The sequence below is a fragment of the Gobio gobio genome (assembly GCF_949357685.1).
Source record: "Gobio gobio genome assembly, chromosome: 7".
In the NCBI taxonomy this organism is placed as follows: Eukaryota; Metazoa; Chordata; class Actinopteri; order Cypriniformes; family Gobionidae; genus Gobio; species Gobio gobio.
This window is the reverse complement of record NC_137103.1, coordinates 12504632-12528267: the sequence shown is the minus strand read 5'-3', so window position 1 is coordinate 12528267 and position 23636 is coordinate 12504632. Positions and strand designations below refer to the sequence as shown.

Genomic DNA, 23636 nt, shown 5'->3' with positions numbered 1-23636 from the left:
GTTCTTTACAATGATTTTACCATGATTAAAGATGACATGAAAGCAGTAGATTTGATGCCATCTACATCTCTGTGAAAAAAGTACACTTTAACACTTTGTACTGTCTTTAAGTGCACTTTAGTGGCCTTTTGTTTCATTAATATTATCTGCAAGTAATTTTTTTTTAAATATACTTTAATATATTTAAGTACACTTAAGTACCTACACTACAAATGCACATCCAATACAATTATGCACACTTCTTTTCCAATTATTCTACCCCTATTGGTATCCCAACCCAATTAAATAAAAATTTCAGACGGACATTTATGCAGTCTTTAAGGGGTATTGATAAGCTTGAAGCGTGGTTCAATAATGCTCGGCCTAAAGTTGCTTATTACTTTTTTTTTTTTAAAGAGCAACAGAATAGGATACCAGTGTTTATTAAAATGAGTCATATTTATTTAATAATATTCTTGTACCAAGTAAGTTTGTGTATATTGTAGAGAATTAACATAGAATTAATTGCTATATAGTTTGTATGTGGTCCCAGGTAGACTTGTATGTATATCAGCTCTTGTGAAATTGACACTTCCTTTCCGTGATGCTAATTGGTCAATCCAGCGTTCAAGCGTCCAGCGGTCAATCCCACCCACAGACGCCAACTAACCTTCGTTTACATGTCCAGAACTATATCTTCTAGTGGAAAAAGAATCATTGAGAATGACTGAAATATCATGAATTTGCTCAGTACAATACTGTTTAAATGAAATATAAATGTTTTATATTAAGAAAATAGTTACAGTTGAAGGACCCTTTTTTTACGTTTCAGACCCTTTTAGCCTTGAATATGATCACAATGGAGAACAACTTTACACACTTTATTGCTTAATTAATTTGGCTTCAGAACTGGGCCATCCAGTCAGATTTTAGACCTGAACTATCTGTTTCATAAAGATGAATTTAGGACACTTACCTGGCAACATTTTGACAATGGTACACTTGGCACAGGACTGGCGTCATTGTCTCTCTCTGTACTCAAACACAGATAAATGAGTACTACTAAAAAGTAAAGCAAAATTGCTCTTCATGTTTCAGTCTTCAGTAACTCCCATCAAGTGCATCATTACATCCCTCCAACATGAACAAATCACTCACAGACTGCGTTGTTTGTCTCTTTATTTCTGTGTTCTTTTTCCACCTCATTCTGTGATTGTTGTCCTGTTTGTTTTGGCAGACTGTCAGATCAGACACGTTTCGCCCTAATACACATGACAGACAGTGCAGATGTCACATAGCATGAATGAATGAAGAATATAATGACAGAGCTCACTGAGTTTGGAGACGTTGATGTCCTGTGGTGTCATAATAGTCACTCAGGACACAACAGCAGTTATTTTGCAGAAACCCTGACTTTCTATTGACTTTCTACCCATATACGTACAGTGGCCCCAAAAAGTACTTGGACACTTATGACACACTTAAAAAATAGACGAATTTCATTGCTTTATCAAAGAAAGTGAATTTTTTTTACAGAAAGATATTAAACACACTTTTAAAGGAAAGCATGGACAAAAATTAGTTTGAAATGAAGAAAAACAGCAAAACAGTCATGTGACACTTTGCGGTTGTGAAATATTAGTGCATCATGTTGATGGTTAATGTCTCTACACCTGTGGTTCTTCTGCTAGGACAGCTGTTACTTCTTTTCCACCGGCACAGTTCCGGTGCGGGTTCCCAAACTCGAACCGTTCCACACATTTCCACTCCAGCCCTAAAAAACATGCTTCTCTCGAATGGAGCCGGGGGGGGGGGGGGGGGGGGGGGGGTTCAATTCATATCCGAAAAAGATAGAAGAGAACAGTTTATGCGAGTTGGTTATAGTTGTCACGTTAGGCTGCAAAAATGCACCCAACACATGAGATTTGGTGAAATAAACTGAATTTAACAATATTAAAGAAGGGCTAGGAAGGTGCGTCCTCACGCTGTAAAAGTCCGACTGAGGAGGGCGGGCGGGGCTCTGGAGGAAGACGCAGAGCAGGAGGAGGAAAGGAAACCTGGGGAGATGACAGAGGGTTAGACCAGGTTGGTGACGGCGGTGGGAGGAGACAGGAGCAGGAGGAGCCAAGTGTGGACTTGGCTGACAACTCCAAGGGGACGACTGATGAAGACGAGGCAAATGGAAGTGGAGCCCTGGGCGCAGATTAAGAGCCAGCGAGACCAGGCGTCATCGATGATCCTGAAGGCTGAAGCGGAGTGGGACTGAAGCCAGTGGGACTGAGGACCAAGGAGAAGCCGGAGGGAAGGCGGAGCCCGACAGAGCTGAAGGGATGGAGGAACGAGCGTAGCTGAAGGCCTGTAAGTCTGTGGCACAAGCAGAGCAATATCAGGCCAAGGAGGAGCCAGAGGGACAAGGGAGCCCAGTGAAGCTGTAAGGACAATGGTCCCAGGTGGAGCCGACAGGTCAACGGGCCGAGGTGGAGGGATGGGATCAACGGCTGGAGGCAGAGCCAGGGGATCCTCTTGATTGGGCGGAGCTGTAGACCAGAAGCCCAGAGGAAAATCCACACAATAGTGTGGTATCAGAGGAGGAGCCTAAGGGCTGTAGGGAACCAGCAGAGGCAGAGGAACTGGCTGAACTTGGAAGAGGAGGTGGGAGAGGGAGGCTGGGTGGGAACTCTGGAGACAGAGGAGACTTTGAGCTGGGTGGAACCAGCAGGGGCACAGGAAACTTTGAGCTGGGCGGGTCCAGCGGGGATGGGAGAATCAGGGAAATATCCTTTTCTAAATCCTTATAAATTTTTGCAGAGGCCAGCTGCAGCTCACTCACAGCTGCAGGAGTGTGGACGGGGCTTTCCCCTATGGCCTCATACTCCATAAGCAATCCCTCGTTAATGCACAGTGTTGCCAACTCACGCACCTGGTTAGACTTTCTGTGGGGCTCGGGCTCGGGCTCCGGGGCAATGCTTGACTCAGTCTTCTTTACTGGCTCATGCCTCGCGGCAGGCTCACGGTGTCTGCGGTGGGCTCTGGCGCTTGCTCCATGCAGTGTGTGGGCCGTAGCTGGCTGGACTCTGGGTCTGGAGTGGGGCTGGGGATGTCCTCTGCTGGTGACACCTACCAGTGAATGCAGAGAGGATTTCGCCGCATTTGTGGAGTGGGTACTGTTGAACTCAGATCCATTGTTCACCAGCACCCACTGCACAAACACGGCTAAATCCTCTCTGGGACTGTTCACTGGAAGGTTTGCCAGATAGTACATGCCATATCTAAAAAGTCCCTTGTATGGTCCTCCAGTGACCAGTCCTTCTACTGCAGGCAGAGTAATTGGATATTAATGAGGGGGTAGGGAAAAATAAGCAAAAAAAAATCTCTTCTAGGTTCGGTCTTCTGTCACAGCGTTCGTTCCTCAAGTCTGTGGAAACATGTAGCCAGTTCGCGACAGGCTCCAGTTCGCCTGGCCGAGAACAGACTCTGGCTCCAGAACGCAAACCAATCTGGTGGAAAAGGGCTGTGTGTGAACTTAAGAAGAACTGACTTCTTGACCATTTCTTTGATATTTTAAATCTATTGCAATGTCATTATGAAATTTTAAGTGCGATTTCGGTGTTGAAACTCTTCTTGAGGCCACGGTATTATTAAATAATACATGAAGATATTATTATATAAAGATTAATTGCATGTAAAGCTTTAAGGATAATTCACATAATCCATCTTTTGAATTATAAACTCTGAAAGATCAAAAAATTAATTTTAGTTTTTAAAGGTCCTATGATGTGGATTTTTATTTTATTTTATGTTTCCTGAGGTGTACTTATATTGTTAGTATGATTTTTACATCATAAAATGTCATAATTTAGAAATAAAAGGCCTTTTTCTTTCCTGATTTTAGCCCTCTGGCTTGAATGCTCTGTTTGAAGGGGCGTGTCTGCTGTGAGACTTCAGTGGAAACGCCCACTGCTGTGATTGGCTGAGATCTTTGCATTTGAAATGTGTATTACATGTGGAACCCCTCTCGAATACTTTGACTACGTTTTTTTACTATTACAGCCGTCGAGATTAACGAATGGTGAAAGTGTTGATTATAGTATTATTTTGAGATCTTTTCCCATCACATGAAAGGCTGCAGTGATGAGTATTGAGTCAGACAGATAGTCAGATAGTCTCGTCATTGCAGTGCTATTTCTCTCACAAAATGCTTTCACCACAACTTACAGCAAACACAACGTCGATATGAATACAGTAAGAGCTTCATTGTGCAGCATAACAGCGTCATTCATTATAACGGTAGTTTGGGAAAGTGTGCAGATACACTCGCGACAGGTGATTGACAGCTCCAAACATTATAAAGAGAGTGTTCTTTGATCGCTCTCAGTAGTTTAATCACAATTTAAATAACATATTTGTTTCATGCTACTAAGAGAAACAATGTGAAGTTGATGGTTTAGTCACTGGCTTGATTCACTGATGCATTAACAGTATTAAATGATCTAGAAAGAAAGTCTGTGTGAACTTGAATAATTAGCTACACATCAGAAATCACGGATCACAGATCAGGCATTAATGAACACTGTTACTCACTGTGTGTGGCGTTGCTGTTGAATCCATATTGTAAAGTCTGTTTGTAAAGCCTGTGCTGACTGCGATTAAAATAAACCATTTTCTCCAAATTCTCTGGGCGGGCAAAGCAGAGGAAGGGGAGGTAACCGTTCCCTGAATGACGACATACAGGGAAGATTTCAGATCGGCTCATCTGAGCTTTTATTTTCTCAAAGGCAGAGCAGGACACCCAGGGCTTGGTTTACACCAGTCGTCATTTCTAGACCATATACAGGCTAGGGGAACTCATATCAATGTTAAAAAACCTCATCAAGTGAAATTTTCATGTCATGGGACATTTAAGTGTTTTTTTATGGTCCTTATTGCCTTAACCTACTTTTTTTAAGGCCAAATATTGAACTGCCCTTTTGAATATTGTGTGATGTTTAGGGCAGCCCTGCACCCTCGTAGATAGATTTGACCTTATCTCATGGCGTCAGGCAATATCTGCATTTCAAAGCCTCTCGCGGTTTTGGAAAGTTTGAGGAATACTCTACAATGTCTTTCTTATTTTTGATTCACATCCTTGATATAATTCTTTCATTAAACACAGTTTATCAAACCAATAATGATACAATCATTAATTTGAATTCTCCTCAAGGAGGCAGATAACATTAGCACATGAAAAGTGATTCTTTGCTTTTGATCCCCCCTCACAGAAACAGAGACAAAAAGACATGAAGAGAGCAAGATAAGACTGTTATGAATGCCTCGCATTTCAAATTGTTTTCAACTTTGTTCTTTTAGCATGTCTTTTTCTCTAAATCTTTTATTCAACACCTCCACGTTCGAGGACCAGCTGTGATGTTGGTGTAAACGTGAGATTCTAGATGAGAAATTCTGGACAAAACTCTCTCTCTCTCTCTCTCTCTCTCTCTCTCAGATGAGAAGGGCCGCACAGCGCACACAAGCCAATTTGTGGCACGGTTTAATGAAATTTGCATATCATTTGGTTCATCTGAAGTTGTTGACCCCTCAGGGCCCAGAAGAAAATCTGATCTTTAGTGAAGATGTAGACGGATCTTATTCTCTCAAACTCGCTCCATATCTTTCCGTCTCTCTCTTTCCATTCCTTTCAGGTCAAAAACAGCCTTGTTAGCATGCTTGCCTTGTTGGCATTGGCAAGGTTATACATTTCCAATATTTTCAAAAGAATGCAACTCAGTGAATAAATATTGTACACATATTTGTACATGGAGGTTTCGATGATAAAATATGGATATCAAGTGATGTGTGTGGCATATCTTGTAGCCATACTTTCAAGTTGCAGCTAGATTTAACTTGAAAATGATTCTGGTGGTTTGATATTACAGTTCAGTAATGGCACAATCTGTCTTCTTTTGGTAGCCCTGGTTTGTCTGTTTATGGCACGTTGTGTTTGTTGAGTCTGTACTTGATCATGTTCTCATCAGTTCATTGATTCATGCATTGCAGTGAGGAGATCTGTGTGTTTGTTGCCAATTGTAACAGTAGTTTATTTTAATTTGATGAGGTTCCTCCAGAACTGCTGTCAGTCATTTCGATTTGGAGAATCTCATGCCAAGGGTTTTTTCTCTGAAATCGGTGAAGCAGAGGAAGATTTCGCCTATATTTTGGTTGATTTGTTAATCAATTACAGTCCACAGAGTGTATGTAGCATCTGATGTGTGACATTTTTGGTAAAAAGCCAATTTGGCATCTGTTCAGTATATTTCTGTCATTAAAAAAGTGGATGAATTTGCTCATGTATTTTACGCAAGTTTACACATATCCCATATTATTAATTAGAGTCAAGTACTATGTTTGGGTAATAAAACATTGCTCTCAGATGCTGGGAAATGTACTTGTGCTGAAGAGATTTTGAGAATAGCTGGTCTAAATGTGCAACATTTCTAATGGTCCGTGCAGATTCACATTCTGTGTTGTTTTTGTTATAGTAGAGGCTATAGACATTGGTTTTCCTGTTAGCTAAATGTTCATGATGATGTTTAGTGTGGTCCAGTTTCCCCTTTTTTCGCAATTAGTGTCCTCATTTGGATCTAGCTGATAGCCGTTTTCCTTCCTCAGAGCATTCTGATAGGTGAGAAGAAGTCCTCTGAGTTTCTTATTAGCTTCTCATCTCTTTGCTTTCCCATGCGTCATAAAGCAGTTTCCCACTGAACTAGTAAGTCATTTTATGTGATTTTGAGGTTAGATGGGTACAGCCACGGCTCATCTGTAATACAGACCTCTATATTAACTGAATCAATAATAAATTGTAAATGTGTTCAGCATTCTGCAACAAATACTTTTCGGATTTTAAGTTGGAAAGTGTGCAGGATATATTAAAATTTGACGTTTGACTTTGGCAGGCGTGTATAACAAGGCCGTAACCATGTCTTGAACATTGGGGGGAAGACCAATTTTTTATTTTTATACAGCAAAGAAACAGAACAGTGAACGAGATTCTAGGTCTAATTCTAGTTGGGAAATAATCATTTTGGGAGTATTTGCAAATAATATTTGCATTAATTTGCGTCAAATATTCGTTAGTCTCAAGATTCTTCACGACAGTGAATAAATATATAGATCTGCTGATAGCATTTGAATTCCTTAGTTGTCTGGTGGCAGAACTTTTGTAAACCGTGTTGAAGGTTACAGGTTCTAATCCACCCCTTATCATTTTTTTTCTTAATAACAATGTTCAATGATTGTAAATTAAGAGCATGGACACGTTTGTGTGCATTTTGTTGTGTGATTTCACCGGAAAGAATAGATATCCCAGTAATGACATTAAAGCTACACTGTGTAACTTTTTTTGTTTATTCTTAGCTAAAACCTCTTAGTTCTTTCAAAAATATATGTGCTCATTGATGTATATTTACTTCTTTCAAGTAATAAAGTATTCTCGTAAGTTTATAATATGCCATTAAAAATACATACGGGTAAGGGGTTCGAATGCGGGTCGCCATGTTGCCCCTCCATCTTGAAAGTACATTAGCCAAAGAGGGACATACCCGTAAATTCAAGCTTCGCCTTTCGCGTTTTAACACTCGATGGCACCGTGTCGAATGTGGACGAGGTCGAACTGGAAGCCATGTTAATCTTGGACTAAATCGGCCACCGTAGGAGTTAAAACAAAATCGAAATTGAGAGGAACATAAACTAATATTCACTGGATGGTCATATACCTTTTCACCGCTAGATGGGGGGAAATATCACACAGTGTAGCTTTAAGCGATAGATTGACGTTCTCGTCTGTGTGAAGACTTAGCCTGGTCCTACCAGACTCTCGTACATTTAATTTATACAGAGAGTCTGGCCACTCTCCATTGACAAGCGTTAACTTCCTTGAAGGCGTTACTCTGTTGAAGTTTAAAACTATTGGATCTGCCCAGAGCCACTCTGGATCTGCCATAACCAATCGCTAACAATTGGTCATGACGCATGTCATCTCATACTAGCTTTTTGTCATCCTAACATACAGAGCACTGCGCAATGCAGTGCAGGAGAGCAGTGCAAGAATTTCACATATTGGGGGGGGGACAATTAGGCCATTTCTAATTATTGGGGGGGACTTGTCTATGGTGGTTACGGCCCTGGTGTATAATGATACTAAGCGTGGCAGAGAGTGCATGAGCCCTGCCCAGCTCTACAGCGGCCCACAAATTTCCAATGTAAATCTGTGGTGAAAAATGGAACTGCAGTGCACTCTAATTGAGAGCCATTGGGGCAGATTTCACTTTACTTTTCACTTTACCTTACGTAAACCTCGCTCCAGACCAAGATGACATCAGTCCGCTTCAGCTATGTGTATAATTGGAATCTGCATCAGGTCTGTAACTAGTTGGCACGTCTAATCTTCCTATGTGAAGTAGCGTATCAAATAAATGAAAGTGTAAATCCTTTAGTTTAAATGTGCTCATGTGTATAGCCTTTTTATAGTTCTGTTGTGTTTGTTTTATGTTTGAGAATTGACATGGCTTTCTTTGCAATTCTAAGATAGCATTCTATGCATGTGTCGTGTGTAGCTACTTAAAGGTGCAGTATGTAATATTGACAGCTAGTGGTTGAAATGGGTACTGAAGTCCAAATTCTAAATATTGGAGAGAGTTGTTCCCCCGCCCCCTCCTCCTCAGACTCAACGGGGGTTGACAGATTGAAGACACGCAACAGGAATGAGCGCAATTGACAATGGAAGGCGAGGAGTGTTACACACTACACTGTTAGTTGATGAGTTGATTTATCCACGTTTCAATACACCCGTTCATAGAGATTTTTTGATGGATGCCAAGGCTTTAAGGTTGGGTAGAATCTACGATCTCTGACCCAGTTTGTTTGCTGACTTCCATGGCTGCAATGCACGCTGTTTTCTGTCAACTGGCAACCTGTGATGGCGAAATACTATTGGGTAAATTATCGATGTGCATCGCCCAGACCAAAACAAAAAGACATTCTGACGTGGGACGCACATTTCAAAGTAAAATAACTGGCTGTAGCATTGGTTTCCTGAGAAACGACTATGTGAACTTAGCATATTTCCTAAATATCTGCAAATATCTGGTATCTGCATTAGTAGAGTGAAAAAATTACATACAGCACCTTTAAAGCCTGCCAATCAACATTGGAGCGCCACCCTCAGGCTGAATAATGCAACCTCTGCCAAAAGTGTTAAAGCTTACAAAATGTTTATCATAAACTAGCACTAAGACCATAGACCGTAAAAAAATATGGACCGCTGAAGAAAAGTGAAGCCTCCGGAGGTCCGCATATGACGCTGACATCTTGCACAGATTTGGGACCGGAGTCTGCGCAGTAGAGAGCAGGAAGTAGAGCTGCGATATCAAAAACCCGCCCACACTCTCGCAAATGCAGAACAATTCATTATGTTGGTGTGAAATAAACAGTTATAGAAAATGTAGAAATTAAAGCTAAAGCTCCAATATTCTCCCGAAAATCCAGAAAAAAGTAAATTAACCTATCGGTAAGCCCCGCCCCCCTTAGTTACTGTTGCTAACTCGGACAGACAAACGGAGTTGCTATATCTTACAATGTACAGCTGTCAGTGTGAAAACCTTATCCCAAGATGTTTTTGGACACAGAATGTAGCGCATACCCCGTCCGAATGATGGCTAAACTTTACTGATGGTTTATCAAGTTTATTATGTCCTTTTTCACTCCAAAAAAAGCATCGTAAGAGCTGAACAAACAAAGCATAAGAAGTGCGCATTAACGTCTCATTCACAAACTATCTCTCTCCGTTGCATTTCCATTAACATACACAGCAAATTACACAGAAACACTCATACAACTAACAGTAAACAAACACATACACAGAGCGTATGACTTTTCAGGGGTGCAGTTAATAACTGGTAAACGTTGTATCTGCAAAACAACTCCGACAAACTGCGAGTGCAAGCTCTTCCTTTCACTACGTTATCAGTAGACTATAATACCCATCAAAATAGGAGTTCTCCTTAGTAGGACAGATAATGTAGACCTTAAACATATCTAAAATTAAATTAATTTATATATAACCAGTTTAATATGGAGAGGCACTAAAAATGTAGACCTTCGTGTTTTTGACCTACAGTGTTAAATGACGTGTGAACAGTTAGTTATTTCGGTTTGTATGTTAGCAGGGACTTTAATCGTAACTTAACGTGAGTATGACAAACAGAAAATCCCCTCAGGATCCCTGGAATCGGTGTTACAGTACCTCAGGCACGACATTTTAGCATTTTTATAGCATAAACACCATCAAACCGATGAGAGCTTTGGATTTTCCAATGTTTCTCTATGGTGCCGAAACCTAAAGATGTCCGAGTTCCGGTCCCAGCGCAACTGATACTCAACTGCTATTGGCTCATCTGCGTTCGAGGGGAGGGGCTTACCGATAGGTCAATTGGTGCCTCAGTGACAGCTTCACTCAGAGAAGCCGTCAATCTCAGCTGTCAATCACGTTTTTATAGCATCAAATAACTAACTAAAACCAAACTTATCTAAAGAATGAACAAAAAAACTGCCTAAAATGACAGAAACCAACTTTGGGAAAAAATAATTTGAAGTGTAATTTGATAGTTTAGTTTGTCTCATGTCCATTAGAATACTCGGAGGGGCGGGGGTTATGAGCTATTCTGGGACCAACCACCTCGGGCCGATCGAGACGCTTTGGCTTCAGTTTTTAACACGAGTGCGGCAGGCTTGACTAAGACCCAGAATCTGCCCTACCTAAATTTACAGTCAGGAGCCGCTACTGGATGGGTACACCCCCCCCCCCCCCCCCCAAAAAAATTTTTTTTTACAAAAGCTGTCAATGAGACGGTACCATTTAAAAAAGTTCTATTATATACCATTTAGATACTAATATGTACATTTTGGTACTAATATGTACATTTTGGTACCAATATGTACCTTTGAGGTGCTAATTTGCGCAGACTGTACAAAACATAGACTGTAAAAAAAAAAAGATGGACGACACACCTTCACTCTCTTCCATTGTAGAAGCCACCAATGTCCAAATATGGTGTTGACATATTACGCTGATTTGGGACCCAAGTCTGCGCAGTATTGATCAATATAAAGGCCCCGCCCACACTCATGAAGTATCTGTTAGTACAGTTTACTGCCGAACAACTCATTATGTCAGTGTGAAATAAACAGTTATGGAAATGTAGAAATTAAGGTTGAAGCTCCAATCTCCTCCTGAAAACCCTGAAAAAAAGTATGTTGGTGGCTCAGACAACTTAATTTAGAGAAGCTGTCAATCATGGTCACACTCCTGTTTTTATAGCATCAAATAACTAACTAAAACCAAAAACGAACTCTTAAACTTACATCAGCGTTATTAAAAACTTACTAAAATGACAGAAAGTATTATTTGAAGTGTAATTTGATTGTTTTACTTTGTCTCACGTCTCCAAATAACGTGGAGAGGGCGGGGTTTATAACCTAAACTGGGACCAGCCACCTGTGAGCGAACAAACCATTTTGGCTTCACTTTTCAGGACTTGTGCGGCACACGTGGTACAAAGGTGTACCCTTTGAAAGGGTTCCGCCCCAGTGACACCTTTTGTACCTTTTTTTCTGACAGTGTAGGTTCAAGAGGCTTTCAGAAATGTTCATCTTTAAATGTATGCCAAGTTTGTGACATATTTGGAAAACATTTTAAAGACAAATATTACTGTGGGTGATTTTCAAGTGGGCACATTATGCACACTTCTGTGAATGCGTTGTGGGCATGAGTGCTTTCCCATGTACTACAGTGAATAAAGAACCTCCTTGTTCATAAATGGCCTATACTCACTCACAGCTTCCATATATGTCTCATAACAAAGGTCAGATTTTGGTTTTAGAATTCATTTTTATGTTTAACCAAAAGTGTCAATTTAATACTCAACTTCCATGCGACCTTCCAAAACACTGAATAAAAATGAACCGATTACCAAATTTACGTGAAGCGTAATTTCGAATGACAGTAATGCTTAAGCCAGCAGACCGAGGCATACAGATGCTCAAAAGTTTACACACCCTTGCAGAATCTGTGAAAATGTGAATATTTTTAACAAAATAAGAGGGATCATACAAAATGCATGTTCTTTTTTTGTTATTTAGTGCTGTCCTGACTCCTGAATAAGATATTTTACATAAAAGATGTTTATAGTCCACAAGACAAAAAATTACATTTATTCAAATTACCCTTGATTCTTAATACTGTGTGTCGCTCCCTGGATGATCCACGGCTGTGTGTGTGTGTTTTGTGATGGTTGTTCTCGGGTCTCTTGTTTGTCCTGAGCAGTTAAACTGCCCAACATTCTTCAGAAAAATCCTGCAAATTCAGTTTTCCAGCATCTTTTGTATATTTGAACCCTTTCCAGCAGTGACTGTATGATTTTGAGATCCATCTTTTCACACTGAGGACGATTGAGGGATTCAAACACAACTATTAAAAAAAGCTTCAAACATTCACTGATGCTCCAGAAGGAAACACGACGCATTAAGAGCCGGGGGGTGAAAACTTATGAATAGGATGTCCAATTTGTTCTTATTTTGTTTAAATGGCCATTTCTTTTTCATTTAGAGGAAGAAGATACGTACATGTTTCCCGAAAAACAAATTACCTTGATTTTCAAATTCAAAAAGTTTTCACCCCACAACTGTAAACGATCATCACATAGTTCTGTCAATAGCAGATTTGCTCGGTGTTCGTCAGTGTTTGTGTGTCAGTGTGTGCATACTGACTAGTTCTAGTTCTAATCATAGCTGGCCGTGTCCAGTTTTCTTGCGCTTGGATGAGGCGGTAATGAGAATATTCTGCGAGCATTATTCCCCGTCGGAGAATATTTAGTTCCTCTGAAAAGCGCCGGCTGAAATAGGTCACTCTAACACCCGCGAGTGCCTCTTTAAAGAACATCGAATCCATTAAGAGAGATCTTGTTCCCTAGATTATTTTGGCCCTGTTTTGCCATGGAAATCAATTTTGAACAAGCTCTCTAGTTTTTGTGCTTGCGAGAACCCTCTGAAGTTTGCCTTCACGGTGGGGACTGTTCTTCAGTAGACACCCGAAGAAACTGTATATGGCGTAAGAAGTTTAATATCCGGAAGTAACCAATCTGTGGAACTGTCCAGCACAATTCTTTTATTGGCTACACGGATGATCCCTGATCTTGTGTCAGAAGCTCAATGTTGGCCCTGCACCTGTGCTCTTTAATATCTCAATAACTCTCCATAAAACCAGGACGGCCTATTCTTTGCGCTCATTAAAGCGCCCTCCGCATCTGGAGCGCCTGACGATCTCTTTTAATGTGGTCCGCGCACCGCCGAAGAGTTTCCCCCCTCGGTTTTAACTGTTTGTTCTAGGCCGTGTGTTTTCTTTCCCAAGTATGCGGAGCAATGTGGCACCTTTCAGATATTCTGCCGCCGTAATCTTTAGATAGAGGAGTATTTATTGTCAGACAGCACACTCTCTCATACTAATAGACAGGGTGGACTTCAAAGGGGGAACACAAATAGACTGGCATTGTCCTGTCTCTATATCCTCTAGAGTTCAAAGGAAGACTTTTGAATAGCAGTGTTTCCAAAGCCTCTCTTTCAAACCTGCTGGGATGTAAAGCAGGTAACCTGCCATTGATACACAAGAACACACACTGCCGCACTCGCGTATATGTTCGTTTGCTAGTAAACGCTTCCCGCGAGCGGCGTCTCGTAATCGTGCCGGGATAATAAAGCTGGGAATGAACGTAAACACTTTATTTTGCCGTCTTTGCTTGCCTTCGCCTCTACGAATAAACAGGTACTTTAGGATATTTGCAGATTAGCACGGCGACACTTTTACGCTGACTGATGTGTGACAGACAGACAGACAGACAGGCGTAAGGGCCAAACAGATGTCGGGTACAGGAGTGGGCGCCCTCCCTAAAGACTGATTTAATGAAGAACCGCGGAAAGAGAGAGAGGGTTACGAGGAGAAAGACAGAAGGAGAGAGCGAGCTAGCGTAAGATGTAGAAAGAGAAGGGCTGAGAGGGGGAGAAGGAGATAAAAGAGTGAGTGGAGTACGCACATCAAAGACTTGCTAATGATGGTGGATGCCATTAGGGCTTGTAGTGGCCTTTGTTTCGGCTTCCTAACACCTGCAATTTGTTGAGGGCTTTCTATGCCCCGCTGAATTACCCACATTTGCATGAGCACTGAGTGAATACCGAAGGGATAAAAGTGGGAGATTTTACCCCGCTGCATTTGGACTTGAATGTGCCCAAGTCTTGCCAACGTTCGTCATGTGTCTCGGAAGTAACTGAGCCATTAGCTCAACTGAGTCTGAAAGAAATAAGATTTACCAAACCTTTACTTTGACAATCGATTTCCGTGAACTTTAGAGTGCTTCCTCAACTACAGGCTCGTTTACGTTCCGGGACGAGTTGATTTTTAAAAAAACTTTTTACTTAAACTGCTTTCACTGCGGCTTCTTTGTTTGCTGCATTGAAAATGACTTGCTTATTATTATACTCCGATTTTTTTGCTCCTAAAATCTGAAAATCATAAAAAAAATCTGTTTTTATAGTTAAAACTATGATAGTTTTTGAAGTCTTTTATGCTCTGCAATGCTGCATTTATTTGATCAAAAATACAGTAATATTGTGAAATTTTATTGGATTATAAAATATCTGTTTTCTATTTTCTTATATTGTAAAATGTAATTTATTCCTGTGATCAAAGCTGATCTTGATGCTCAAGAAACATTTATTATTATTATCAATGTTGAAAAGGTGCTGCTTCATATTTTTGTGAAAACAGTGATACATTTTTAATGAATAGAAAATTCAAAACAACAGCATTTATTTGAAATAAAAAATATCACATTTGATCAATTAAATGTGTCATTTGTATGTGAAAATGACTTCTATCTGATTTTACACATATATATGTACTCTTTATCAAAAAAGCTGTAATTTTGTGAAATTATGTAAAAAAGGGTTCAAATATAATGTATTTGTGTGTATATATAGCATAAATAAAATACAATCTGTAAAATTATCACCAGAGAATGCTATTAAACACAATGAGTGACATGTGACAAGACAAATTTCTCCTCTGATGTATGCAAATCTACTTTTAGCCACTGATAGTACAAAAATGTAATAGAGAGACTGTTTTAAGAGAGTTTATTTTTCACAAAATTGCCCATAAACAACTTTCAACGTGAATTGCTGTAATCATGGGGTATGTGCTGAACACTATCCCGCACACGGCCATATGGAAGCGCACGTAGCCCATATCTCCTGAAAATGAGCTAAAGTTTCTTTTCCTGCGGGGCTTGGATAGAGGTCTGGGGAAAATCAGAGCATGAAATTGCGATTAGCCCCTGTTGTTTGTGCAGACCAGGAATAGGCTACAGGACTTGGCATGGCCGAAGGTGTAACCTGTTTTGTTTGGCCTTGCTGAAGCCCTCCCAGATGGTGCTCGCAGCTGCCACTGAGTAAACGCAAGGAGGGCGAGCGCTGAGAGAGCTGGCCAGGACCTGCTTACATTCAGGAGGCTAAACAACAAATCAGCAAGCAATGCAAAGAAACTCGGTGTAGGCGGCTTCTTGCGCCTCGTCTCTTGTATACCGACTGCGAAAGTCATTTACCTATTTCAGCTTGAAGCATTAGCTTCTCTACACTAAGCGTTTCCTGTTTAGCATAATATGAGTTCTGGCATCATATATATATATATATAAAGGAAAAGATCTGTAAGGACATACATTACCAGTCGAAAGTTTGATTTCTGAAGGATCATGTGACACTGAAGACTGGAGTAATGATGCTGAAAACTCAGCTTTGATCACAGGAATAAATTACAGTTTAAAATATATTACAACAGAAACCAGTTCATTTAAATTGTAATAATATTTCACATTATTACTGATTTTGCTGTATTTTTGATCAAATAAATACAGCCTAGGTGAGATTGAGACTACTTTCAAAAACATTAAAAAACCTTAATGTTCCTTAATTAAACCTTCATTAAAAACCTTAAACTTTTGAGCGGTACTGTAATGAGGAAAGTGAAATCAGGTATTTTAGCATCATTGAGATACTATTGTCAGTTTTAGTCATTTTGTTTAGTGTTAGTTATGTTAGTACATCAAGTTAAACGAAATGAAATTGAGTAATATATCCTAGGCAACTAGCAGAAATAAAAGTTTAAATATTTATGTAAAACTAGTTTTTATTTCAGTTATTGTTTATTTTATTTTGAGTAATGAAAATTTTTTTATGGTGTTAGTTTTAGTTAACTTAACTAACCCATGGGTTGGACAACTAATGGGATATAATATAATCACCACCAAAATGCAGTGTTTAAGTGTCCACCAAAGCATTTTTTCCTGAGGCCAGAATTTTTTTTTTAATTGTTTCAATGGCAATGCCGCACATTTAAAAAAAACGGCCGCAGCGTGACAATGTGCTCAGCGTCTTTTTAATGCTAAGTTTTTTCCCAGACGCCAAGAGTTGAAATTTTTTTTCAACTTTGAGTAAAACGCAGCATCATCACTGTCACTTTTTACCCAGTCGTCCAATCACAGTGGAGGAAGGACGGGACAAATAACGAAGCGACCAACCGCCAGGGCCAGAGCACGCACTTTACATTGTGTCGACATATATTCAGAAATAAGCTATCTGCGAAATCAGATACTAGTAGCGCACAAGGCCAAAGTGTACTTTACTTTTTACGCGTACGCGAGGGTCAGTGCGCAAATTCCGTCATCAGAAGAGTACAAGCGTACTGAAAGCACATGCGAGGTTGCACATGCGCATTTAATTTTTGTTGCAGTATTTACATGGATTGTAACTCGTGGCAAGAGATTGCTCAAAACTGCGCATGCATCGAACACCTGTGTACGCGTACGAGTCAAAAGAAGTATACTTCGCAAGACTGTGCGCATACACTCGCGTACGCGTATAAAAAAGCAAAGTAGACTTTCGTCTTTAGCAACCAAACGTCTCAACTGAAAAAAACATTGCACCGCCGAAGCCTTCTCAAACGCCGTTTTTAGCTGGCTAAAACCACTTTGGTGGACACGGCCTAAATGCACAAAATGCTAAACTAAACTCTCTTTAATATCTCAATTGTGACTCAAACACAGATGAAATGAAAATCAAATGAAGTCTATTGCTCAAGTCTCTTGATTCACCAATTAAAATATTTGTAAAATGATCTGAGCTGCCTTTGCGTTTACTTTATAGCTCTGACTATTGACACATTTGAGTCTATATGCATTTCAGGAGAAACATTTGAGTTAAAGTTTATTCTTAAGCACAGCTAAGAACTCAATGAAGTCTCCTGAGCTCTGAGAAACACTTTGTCCTTTGGGATTTGTGGATTTAGCATCTCTTTTTTCCATCGTTCAATGGATTTAACAATCTCTCTAATTCCATTTGGCCTACCATTGTTTAATATTAATTTGCCTGCGAAAACTGTTTGTTGATATGAGTTTTTAGTTAATGCTAATTATCCCGCTCTCTGCACTCAAACTGAAATGTTTGATTAATTCGGCAACAAAAAGAGCCTCAATTGTCCCAAGGACAAACATCTGCACAGAACTTCAAACCCCGTCAGACGGAATCCAAAATTAGTAAACATCCATGAACTAGATGTCCTGCCCCTGCGTATAATCCGAAGCCTCTGATCACGCTGGAGGAAGCCAGACGTGACCCCAACAATTACCACGGGCCGGCGGGAACAGAGCGGGTCAGAGCCACACACAGCGGCGAGCGGCTGTTTAAGGGGCGACCTCTCCCTCATCTCGTGACCCGAGGCCCGTCAGCGCACCGCTCCAGCGCTGCCTTTTAAACGCGCAGCCCGAGCACAGGCAACAGTATCAGGTTTCAGGGGAAAATGTTGGAAATTAGCAAGAGCCGAGTCAGGCTACACAGCGTCGAGGGCAGAACACAATGGCAGCTTTCTGTCAGGGAGAAACTTCAAAGGGCCGCTGAGTGACTACTCTGAGTTGGACTTTGTTGTAGATCACTGAGGAAATTCACAGATGTTTTCTCATACGAGACACCATTACAGAGGCTCTCGTAGCCGGTAGCCCCGAGCATTTCTCCGGCTTTCCATCTCTCCTGCTCTTGTGTGTGAGACAGATGTGGAACCCCTTTTTTCTTCTTTAGACTTTTTTCCTTATTTTCTTCTGCTGTCTGTCCAAAGAACATGAAAAGCCAGACACGGCTCTGACCTGTCCGAAGAAGACCTAAAAATGAAGAAACTCGCACTTTTATCAAAAGCGCGCAGACAGTGCCGTGATCTTGTCAAAAGACGTTGCTTAAAGTTGTGTGTCTTCACCGAACTCTTGATATTTTACAATATTTACTTATGATTTGATTAAGCTCTCCCATTAACCCTTCAAAACCGACTTTTTCTTGGATCTCTAAATTATTAACATGATAAAAATCTTCGACATGCCATCTGTCATTTAATTGTTAGTTTATACTTTTTTTATCAAGTAAAAGACATAATTCCCTAATTCTCCCCTTCACATTGTGGTCTTTTTGCTGTGAAATCCTAATAACTGGTAACACACACAAAGTATTTCAGGGTACCTGTTACCACAACTGAAATAAACACATGGTTGCAAGTTAATAATTCAAATTTATTGTTTTAATTAAACCTTTTAAGTTGCAAACATTATTTTGTAGAGTTCTGTTGACATAATAGTGTTGATCATTACATCAACTTAATATCGTCTGTAATTTCAACTCAATTGTTCTGTGTAAGTGGCTTTTTTCATTAGGTTGTAGTAACTTAATGAAACTTCAGAAATGTAACATGTAACGAGATTACATTGAGCAATGACTGCGCTAATGCCAGTGACATCTTACTTGTTCATTAAATATACATGTTAAACAAGTTCTGTTAGCATGTGCTATGATAGCTGTTGATTTGAACTGAAATAGGCAAGATTCATTGGTTCCAGGCAGTGTTGGGTGTAGTTACTAAGTAATTAGTTACTGTAATTTAATTACTTTTCCCTTGAAAGGGTAAAGTAGGGGATTACTCTTATTTTTCTGTAATTTAATTAGTTACTTCTAATGTAATTGAACTAAATACTGTGTATAGACTGTAGACCAATTATATATAATACAATAGTGGAATTAACATCAACATTTAAAGTCTAACTTTAAAAAGCATGTTTTTATGTATCCTTATCACATTTGTAATACTTTGGTCAGTTAATAAGAATAATTGATGTAGTTTTATATTATTTATTTGAATGAATTAAAAGCCTGTTCATGTTGAATCACTTAACTAGTCGAGGTTGATATAGGATTTGGAAAGTAATTAGTAATAAGTAATGAAATACTTTTTGGAGAGAGTAATTTGTACAGTAATCTAATTAGACTATTGAAGATGTAATTAGTAACTAGTAATTAATTACTTTTTAGAGTATCGCTTTCCCAACACTGGTTCCAGGGCTACAACTCTGGTAGTTGGAGCGACTTCATTTCTTTGAGTTATCAACTTAAACATTTTGGTTTATGCTACAAATTATTAAGTTCCTCTTAACTCAATGTGGCTTGTTGGTTGAACGTAAATTCACTCAAAGTTGTCATAACTCTTTTTTTTAGAGCGCACTTCATGATGAGGTCTCATTTGTTAACTAAAGGTAATGTATTAAATAACATGAACAGTGAGCAATATATATATATATTCCAACATTTATTAGTCTTTTTTCACGTTAGTTAATAAAAATACAGTTGTTAGTTGTTCATGTTCACAGTGCATTAACTCGTGTTAACAAATACAACTTTTGATTTAAAAAAATATTTTAGTAAATGTAGAAATTAACACTGATCAAGTATTTTTCATTTTTAGTTCATGATAACAGTTAACAAATGAAAACGTATTGTAAAGTGTTAACAAATAACTTTTATATTGTTAGTAATATTTCAAGATGAAGACTTAACCGGACTGAAGCAACTTAGGTTTACTTGATTATCTGTACATGTTATTGAGAGACGAGATTGACAGCTGATATTTATATGCATTTTATGGAAATCGTCTGCTATACTGTTATAAAGATCTCATCGATTTACATTTCAAGACATCAGAACTTTACATATCGGCACCTTCCTAAAATAATTGCCCAGGTCATTTTTTCAGGTTTTTCAAAAAAACTGCACAAATAACTTCAGAGGTTGAGTAGATTGTCGTTCTTGATGCAGCTTGTAAAAAGTCTCATTGTCTTTTGACTTAGGCTTAATAAAACGGCCTATAAGTCACACTCTTGACATAGGCCATTATACTACGGGGGTAGAATTGCGTGATCTGTTCAACTGAGGATGTGGGTGATTTTACCAGAGGTGGCCAGCATCATGAGGAGATTACTTTATTTTTGTCAAAAAATGACTTAGGCGATTATTTTAGGAAGGTGACAATTAGGCCTGTCGCGATTGGTCGATACAGTCGATTGCGTCGACGCTGTTAATTAGTCGACGTCTATATATTTAGAGTACTTGGTAAGTTGGGTACGATATGAAATTGTATTCGTTCTGGTACTTTGACAGCCCTCTAATAAGAGCAGTATTTCTTAATGTGCGTCGATGTGTGACAGCAGGAGTGAGGACGTGTGTGTGAGCTCTGCTTCCACCGTTCACTAAACAATGGAAGCAGAGCAGTCAAATATATACGCGCAGCTCAGGAAAAAGAAAGCAACAGAAAAGTGCGCCGCGGCCGCCTTTCACTCAGACAGATCGCAACGCCAGTTTCGCAGATTATTGGGTTTGAATGGTAAAAAAATATGTAAAAATGCACGTCCTGGCGAGTATTCGGGTAAAGGCATTCGGATATGTCTTTAGTGAACGTATACAGAGTTGAATGAGAAATCGGGTGTTACAATGTACAAATACAAATATAATACAAATATCCTGTGTGAAGCAGGACAGGGCAGGATCCTGGCAGGAACATGCCGGCCAAGTGAATTTTTTGAGTTTTTTAACTCTAAAACAATGATAAAACAATGAATAGTAAGTTCTTATTCAATTACTTTTACTGTTTTTTGCCATGGTATCGATTCAGTATCGGTATTGAGGTATTTTAGTCCGGTATGGTATCGAAGTCATAATTTTGGTACGTGACAACACTATTTTATATAAAAAGTATTTGCTTATATTCTCTTTTTTTGCTATGTTGGTTTACAAATTTGTACCTTTTCATATTTTTACTCTTTTAGTTTTACATTTTGTCACGGGCTTGTTTACATGTAGCCTATACTTTTTCTTATAGTACATACTGAAGGCCAACGGTACAAGTTAAATGAAATGTTTTTAAGTAAAATTGTTGGAAATTATTGTGATAAATTAATCGATAGATTAATCGATATAAAAATAGTTGTTAGTGGCAGCCCTAGTGACAATATTCACTATTAACTACGAGTTTTGCCTCAATAAATTCCTAATTGACTGCTTATTAATAGTTAGTAAATAGTTGTTAGTTTAGGTATTGGGTATTAGAGATGTAGTATATGGTCATGCAGAATAATATGTGCTTCATAAGCAGCCAATATACTACTTATATGCATGCTAATAAGCCACTAGTTCATAATGAGAATTGAACCCTAAAATAAAGTATTATTGAACTTTATCTAACTTTTTGGCCATATAAATATCAGTAACTTCACCAAATTGCATATTTTTGCTCAGTTTTGGCCTCTGAATAAAACTGAGCCGCGACAAAAAACACGTGCATACTTTCTTTTTTTTATGTTTGTTAATATTTGGTCTAAAAAGTTTGATAAAATTAGATTTACCTCACTTAGTATTTAATGCTTTACAGGTTTAAATGTGTGCATATATGTTTTATGTAACTGCTCAAATCTAATCACCCTCTTTCTTTCTTCTTTTACAGTTTGCCTTTTCCAGTGTTTTGCTACGAAATGTGCTGTACATATGAAATAATGAGGGATTATTATTTATGTATGCTTTATTTTCTCAGTATTTGGATTCATGTGTTTATTATAAAAGGCTATTTATCTGTTTTCTTAGAACAAAAAGGAAAAATACATATTCTGGTTAATTATGTGGAACTGTTCATATTTCAAATAATTTGTTGCCAAACAAATGTTTTTCCCTTGTTTTTTAAAACTGTTTTGTCTGAGCTATTTATGAGCGACTGACCATAAAACAAAGTGTGCACATCCTTGTTCTCTGAATCCCTGATATTTTAAAACTCCCTTTTCTGGTCATACAGTAAAAAAGTAACGTGAGTTTGGGAGAAGTTCCAGTCTCGCTGGCTGTTTTGTATCCTAATCCGTCTGTGAAATAAATTCGACAAAATCAAGTTTGTGCTTTTGTCATTTATCGTGTGCTGCTACTTTTAAAACTCTTTGCATGCACTGTGTAACCTGAATTGAAGTTACCAAAATATGTGGTCGTTTTTAACCTGCCTGGACCCGGGAATAGCCTCTTATATAAAGACAGATATTTCGTTAAAACAGTAAACACCTTATTACGAAGAATAAACAGAATTGTGTCCCCTCTGCAGGAAAACTGAGACCTCCTCCCTGTGGGATTCCCCCTCCTCCCCCCATTACTATGTGAGAAACCTTAATCCCATCAAAAGAGCTGATCTGCTTCAACATCAAGCACTCCAAACGGCTCGAAAGGGACAGTTTAAAAAGTCATAGATTAGAGCCATCTCTCTCTGTGGGTGTTTACTTGCCTTGTTTTTATTTAGTCTACTCCTCACATTTGAAGCTGCTCTGATATGACACTTGCCTGCAACTGCAAACTTTGAAACCACCAAACTCATCCTTGAGCGCTTTTCATTTCAGCACTCTCTTAATGCTCGATTCCTGGGATATTTGTGGAGGCATCATGTGTGTTGGAGACTGGGTTGCATTGAAGGCTTGACTGGTTCAGGGCGGAGCAGAGGGAGGAGAACTGGAAAATGTTCAGACTTTCTCCAAGACTGAATCTCCTCCTCTCGCCAGCCTGCAAATCTCAGAACTAAGACATCATCGTGGTCGTCATCACCTCCACACCTTGATGGGCCGACGTTGGCTTGCACGGGGATTGCTCTTTATTAAATAATCTGTCTTTTCAACCATGCACACAATAAGCAAGCGCTTGTTCTTGAATCACAATCAATTAGTGCAAGTGATTTGAGAGCCGTTCTGTTGACTTGTGCCAGAAACAAGCAGGTCTTATTTATATTTTTTGTGGGAAAATGTGTCTTGTGTTTTTAGATCTGTTGATCACAGGCATGTGTTTAAGACTTGTTTAAAAAGTGTTTAAGACACTTTTGTTTAGGGGCCAATTCTCACTACACTGTAACTGGTAACACTTTACTAAAAGCCTTTATGTATAATGCAGTATTAAAAGTATTTTGAATGCATTAATTATGCCTTTATAATGCATTATATGGTCTCACAAGTAATTGTAACCACAGTTATAATACATTTAGAAAGTGTAATGCATTAAAACATGACAAACATGTCAGATGTAACAAGGAATCTGTGAATATTATAATGCATTTTAACTTCGGTTACAATTATTTATGAATAGATATAATGCATTATAACGTACAGTATGAATACCTTTATAATGCATTATACATAAAGGTT

General features: G+C 39.0%; 1 protein-coding gene across 2 annotated transcripts in view; it reads left to right on the top strand.

Annotated features, from left to right (window-relative positions):
- Nucleotides 1–22350, top strand: part of myo3b (myosin IIIB) — a 212051-nt gene extending 189701 nt beyond the window's left edge. For both annotated transcript variants that reach the window (XM_079822058.1, XM_079822057.1), the window contains one exon: nucleotides 21920–22350. The gene's annotated coding sequence lies outside the window, so the exon portion shown is untranslated. The remainder of the gene's footprint in view (nucleotides 1–21919) is intronic.
- The last annotated feature ends 1286 nt before the right edge of the window (nucleotides 22351–23636 follow it).